Source organism: Solanum stenotomum, chromosome 5, assembly GCF_019186545.1.
Source record: "Solanum stenotomum isolate F172 chromosome 5, ASM1918654v1, whole genome shotgun sequence".
NCBI classification, from domain to species: Eukaryota; Viridiplantae; Streptophyta; class Magnoliopsida; order Solanales; family Solanaceae; genus Solanum; species Solanum stenotomum.
In genome coordinates this window covers 38,611,605-38,618,119 of record NC_064286.1, presented here as the reverse complement: position 1 = coordinate 38,618,119, position 6,515 = coordinate 38,611,605, and the positions used below count along the sequence as shown (strand labels likewise).

At 37.3% G+C, this 6,515-nt stretch overlaps 1 long non-coding RNA gene across 1 annotated transcript; it reads right to left on the bottom strand.

Annotated features, from left to right (window-relative positions):
• Positions 1-935: 935 nt before the first annotated feature.
• Positions 936-6,229, bottom strand: LOC125865878 (uncharacterized). The gene is made up of 3 exons (XR_007446417.1): positions 6,007-6,229; positions 1,384-1,467; positions 936-1,275 (listed from the first exon to the last, which is right to left on the bottom strand). It is a non-coding gene; the product is annotated as an uncharacterized LOC125865878 (long non-coding RNA).
• Between the last annotated feature and the right edge of the window lie 286 nt (positions 6,230-6,515).

Sequence of the window (6,515 nt, the reverse complement as noted above, 5' to 3'; positions counted from 1 at the left end):
TTTTATACTTAGAACATTTCAAAAAGATATTTTTCTTAAGATAGTAAAATCGCGACATAACAGGTCCAATCCATAGAATCTGAGTTCAAGTCCAAAATTTCACCAAGTCTGGATCACCTCTACGAGTCCCTTCTATGGCCCTTAGACCACTCTATGACTCGTCCCGGTTCATTCGTAGGTCAAACATCTGAGACTTGACATTTCCCAAAACTCAAGTCAATCCTACGATTGCTTTCCTACAGCTCCCGTAGGACTTCCTATCTGTAGGTTGATTTTGTAGACTCTGCGTCATTCAGTACCAAAAATGCACCTTTTTTCTATCCGAACTCAATTTCTAATTTCCTAGGTGTTACAATATTCTACGCTTACACCCATTACTTGTGTTTCAGGTTACAGATTGACTTACTTACCACTGTTATAATAGGTGTCATCATGACTCAAGTTTCGAATCGTGACAATATGATTGGGCTCAGAGTGGGTGGGTGGGTGGGGGAGTTCTGCAAATTAGATTTTTTTTTTTAAATGATTCAACCCCCTTATATAATTCTTTGGGAAAAAATGTCGTGTGTCGTTAATTCATGGGCTAAGTTTATTTTTATTTAAAATTCATTGTTTAAGAATTATTTTGGGATCAACTACAAATGTCTTCATTTAATTTGGCACTTTGACACATCATCGACGAGTATGTCACACTATTTTTAATAATTTTGCTAATTGTGAAAAATGTGTTAAAATGACACAACAGGGCTAATATAAGGTGTTTATTAAAATGAACAAAGTCTACGTGAGGTGTCTAAATAGAAGTTGATGTCAAATTTAAGGGGACACCAACGGGTTCAACAAAATTTAATTGAATTTTTTTTATATTTTATTTTTGTTAACCAAACACGATAAAGAAGACGAGAAGGCATTAATATTGATAATGTTTTTGCTGCACTGGCCGAAAAGAAAGAAGAGGTGCATCCAGAGGAATCTTCTGGGAGAAATGATAGTAATGATACAACCAGTGAATTCAAGAGTCAATGGAAGCTAACAAGGTTCATCATCACTCTTTGACAAAGGAATGGATAACTAATGCATTTGCAAATTATCACGGAAGGGGAGGGGGAGACACATGTAGCATTAATAGCACCACAGAGCAGGACAATACAGTTAAAACAGCAACACAACATAATGGGGATATAATAGAGGAACAGTTGGTGCATAATGGTCAGCAGACACAAGGGATGATAGATGTAGTGATTGGAGAAGGAGAGAGGAAGCTGATGATTGTACCTACAAAGCAAAATACAAAAGATATCAGTCTCAAGCAAACGAATAAACAGGAATTCGAGGTTGTTGCCGCAGTGGAGGAACAACATAAAGAAGAGGCTGACAGCTTACTCTTGAAAGAGCTAGCTGAGGCAGATTACCAAATTCCCCTCCAAATGGTTGAAGAAAGTCTTTCTTGTGAAACAGTTATAGTTCCTGTTATACCAACAATAGAGAGAGATAATAGGTCATCAATAATGATTTGTAGTGCAAAATCAGCCCCGATGGAAAAACTCCACACACTAATATCACATCAAAGTCAAGAGGTTATGGTGGTGGAGAGCAAGGCTGCCAGTGCATTCATAGAAGATACAGATGTAGTGAATAGTGATCAAAACGCAATGGAGGTATGTAGAGAGGCTGGAATCTCTCCTTTAGAAAAAGGTAAAAATAAAAAGGAGGCTGATGTTCAACCAACAAGAATACAGGCAAAGAGGGTGGTAAAATCATCAATTAGATGATTATGAAAGCACTCATTTGGAACATAAGGTCTGTGAGAACTCAAATGCATTTCACAGAGTTCAAATGTTACACAGACACCACAAATTCTTCTTAATTGCTTTGCTGGAACCATTTCAAGATACTAGGCAAATACAAAAGTTTAAGAGGAGGTTAGGGATGCATTATGTGAACTATAACTCAAATGGAAAGATTTGGGTATTTATAAAGGAACATATTCAGGTAGGGGTGATCTCAGATACTGAGCAGCAGATCACTCTTCAGCTCACGTTGGAGGATGGAAAACAAGTGCTTACTTTGATATATTCCAAATGTTCAACAGAGGAGAGGATAGAACTTTGGAATGACTTGTATTTCATTGATGATCAGTATTTAGAGCCTTGGTTGGTTGGGGGAGATTTTAATGTGATTCTGGGGGAAGATGAAAAGATAGGAGGTCTTCCTGTTTATATCCAAGAATATGAGGATTTTTCCTTCTATATCAATTCTTGTGAGCTGTTTGATACAAGTTTCTCTGGCAGCCCATTTACTTGGTGGAATGGAAGAGCTGACGCAGAATGTATATTCAAAAGATTGGATAAATTATTGATTAATCAAAAGCTACAGGATCTACTTGGCAACATGGAACTGCAACACTTAGCAAGGATTGGATCTGATCAAGCACCTTTACTATTAAAATGTGGAGGTCAGAATCAGAATTTTATAAAACCATTCAGGTTTATAAAATTTTGGACGAACGGGGTAGGTTTTAAAGATGTGGTGAAGGCTAGCTGGAATGAAGATCACTCTGATGATGTTTTTTTACAATGGAAGTTGAGATTAAAAAGAACAAAAATGGCTCTATCCAAATGGAGTAGGGGAACAATTTGGTGATATCTTCAAACAACTGCATATCAGAGAAGAAATAGTTAGAATGAAGGAAGATCTCTATGAGAAAAACCCTACATCAACTAACAGGGCTATTCTACAGCAAGCTCATGTTGAATATATTTATACGCTACGAGGAGGAGTTTTGGAGGCAAAAGGCAAGCATTTAGTGGCAGTCAGATGGAGATAAGAACACTAAGTATTTTCATGGATTGGTCAGAGGTAGGAGGAGGTGGCCAAATATACAGAGGATAATGAACGTTGACGGTCAATGGGCTCAAGGAGAGGATGAAGTGGCAACAAAAGCAATAAGTTTCTTTCAGAACCAATTTTCTGGAACCAACTTACAAAGTGATTTCTCCCTTTTACAGAGCATTCAACCTCTGGTGAGTACAGAGGATAATGAATTATTACAGACAATTCCAGAGTACAGTGAGATTAAAAAAGTGGTCTTCGAGCTTAATGGGGAGACTACGTGTGGCACAAATGGTTTTACAGGACACTTCTTTCAGGCTTGTTGGGAGATAGTTGGTGACGACATTGTGGGTATTGTTCAATTTTTTTTCCAGGGAAATACCCTTCCTAAGTTTATCACTCACACTAATTTGGTTATGTTGCCTAAGAAGGATTCCATTCAAAACTTCTCAGACTTGAGACCGATTAGTCTAAGTAATTTTATAAATAAAGTGATCTCTAGACCATTACATGATAGACTGGAAGGTTTATTACCAAGAATAATTTCTATGAATCAGTCTGGATTTGTGAAGGGTAGAAGCATAGCAAAAAATGTACTACTAGCTCAGGAAATTATCACAGATATTAGGAAAAGAGGAAAACCAGCCAATGTTGTGATGAAGCTAAACATGGCTAAAGCTTATGATAGGGTGAATTGGAGTTTCTTAGTGAAAGTACTTGAACATATGGGTTTTAACTCAGTGGTGGTTGACATGATCCAGAGACTGATAGCCAACAACTGGTACTCTATACTAATCAATGGCCTGGCACATGGTTTTTTTCATTCCTCTAGAGGGGTGAAGCAGGGGGGATCCTTTATCACCTGCTTTATTTATTATCACTGCAGAAATGCTCACTAAAGCACTAAACCAATTGTTCTATAACACCGACTTCAAAGGTTATGGGATGCCAAAGTGGAGTGAGAAGTTAAATCATCTTGCTTATGCAGATGATACAATCATATTTGTTGCTGCTGAGAAAAAATCTATTGATCTTATTATGAATACCATGAAAGAGTATGAAAACAAATTAGGGCAAAAGATCAATAGAGATAAGAACTTCTTTTACATGTTTAAAAAGGCTAGTAATTCTCTTATAAATGAAGTGGAGGAGGCTACCAGATTTGTGAGAGGTAATTTTCCTATAATTTACTTAGGATGCCCTATTAGTCATGCAAAGATGAAGAAGTTTCATTTTAATGAACTGATTAAAAAAGTTCAAAATAAGTTCCAAATCTGGAACGGTAAGCTCATATCTTTTAGTGGTAAGGATGTACTTATCAATCATGTATTGCAAAGTATTCATGTATACTTTTTATCTGTGTTGGTGCCACCTAAATGTGTAATAAAGGACCTTCATAGAATATTTGCAAAATTTCTTTGGAACTTCAAAGAAAATAGTAGGGCAGAGCACTGGATAATCTGGGATGACATTTGTCTGCCTAAAGAGGAAGGGGGTCTTGGATTCAGATCTCTATTTGATGTGTCCAAAGCTGTGTCTGCAAAACTTTGGTGGAAGTTTAGAACAACAAATTCACTATGGTCCCAATTTATGTGGAATAAGTACTGCAAGAGGTATAGACCTCAAGTGGTAGAATGGAGGGGTGGATCTCAAGTTTAGAAGCTAATGTTAATGGCTAGAGATAACTTTGATCAAGAAATATGGTGGAAACCTAGATGTGGTCATGCTAGCTTATGGTATGACAATTGGACACAACTTAGACCTCTACACTATATCATGCCTATTGATGAAGTTGCTAATGAAAATCTAGAAGAAGTTAATCAACATAGATTGGATGGAAGATGAAATTTTAACCTGATGACAGAACTATTAGGAAAAGACATTTGTGATCATGTTAACTTTATCCTGGGTCACACTCAGCATGTGGAAGAGAAGGACAAGCAGTGGTGGATGCTAAACAGTACAGGAAACTTTTCTGTAAAGAGTGCATGGGATATTATCAGAAGTAGGAAGGATCCTCAAAAAGATATATTGTTTATTTGGGAGAAGGGCTTACCTTTCAAAATATCTTTTCTTATGTGGATAATTTGGTTTAAAAGGATTCCAATAGGGGAAGTCCTAGTTAGGTGTAGGATAGCTGATTCCGTTGAGTGTTGTTGTTGTAATAGTCATGAACAGGAATCGTTTAACCACCTATTTATATCATGTCTTGATGCTCATTATTTATGGAAGTTATTTGCAGCAGCTATGGGCATGCAAGGACCATTCAATCAGATGAGACATACTATCTACAAATGGTAGACAGAGGACTGTGCAACTAAATTAAAACCTTTATGTAGAGCCATGCCATCTTTTATCATTTGGCAATTGTGGAAAAGGAGAAATATGATAGTTCATAGGGGAAATATGACTAGGAATGCTATGGTGTTGGAGATCAATAGAAATGTATATTTCATGGCAAGAGCAAGGTACCCTTGGTTGACAGAAATGCCTACCACCTAGCCAAATATTGTGCAATTTCTGGAAAATTATACACCTCTGATAAGCACCACAGTGATAAGGTGGAAGTGTCCTGAGAGGGGAAGTTACAAATGCAACTCTAATGGTTCCTATCAAGTCAATTATGGCCCGTGTTCCAGGGCAATTTGTATAAGCGATGGTCAGGGAGATTTGGTGTATGCTAGAGCTAGCAAGTTGGAGTTTTTTTCAGCATTAGAGGCCAAAATTAAAGGTTTTAAAGATGGCTTATTGTATTGCTTAAGCCATAATATTTTACCCTTGGTAATGGAGACAGATTCCTTAATTATTAAGAAGATCTTAGATAGGATTTGGGAAGTTCCTTGGGTCATATCAGCAGACATTAGGGAGATCAAGGATGTTATGGTCAATAAAGAAGTGGTTGTGGCTGGCAGATTTCTTAACTAATTTAGTTGTTAATTTTGCATGTGTCAATCCAATTTAATTATATTAGGAACTACCAGCACAGGCAAAATCTATACTACATTTGGACAAGAATGGAACACCAAATATCAAATTCAAGAAGGGGCAAAACAAGTATTTAAACAATCAAGATGAATACAAGTGCACAAAATGATTTCTCAAGGATCGCAAGATCGAATGAACAACATTTGGAATCTCGAAACAGATATAACAAGGCATGTTCTTGAGGGGTACCTCGACCTAAAATCCTAGAGGATTGTGTTGATCTAATCCATGGTTTGAGGCAGTGGTATCAGTTCTACGGAGCTCAGCCTGCACGAGTCATGGAAAAGGTTAATATAACACTCAAATGGAATCTCTTTTATCATAAGGAAAGGGACATGCCCGGAAGTGTTGGATTGAAGCCAAACTGGGAGCAGAAGAAGTCTTCAACGGAATCGAATTCATGGCAGTAGTGAGACTTGTTACTGCAAAAGTGATTTTTGCCCAAGCTCTTGGATCCATGCTTCAACGGCTCAACGCTAACAATCTGGGTAAAGTTTGTCGGAGGTTCGCTGACTTAATTTGGAAGATGAAGGACGGCGTGAGCTTTCTCCAGATATTCATGTGTTTAGTATTTCTTTGTCTGTTTATGTACTCTTTCCTTTTTGCCCTTCTCATGGGCTTTTCTGTTCTTTTTTTACATTAATAAATGGACCTTTTGTCCAAGTTGGATTAAAAAAAAAAATGTGGAACCCAGTGCC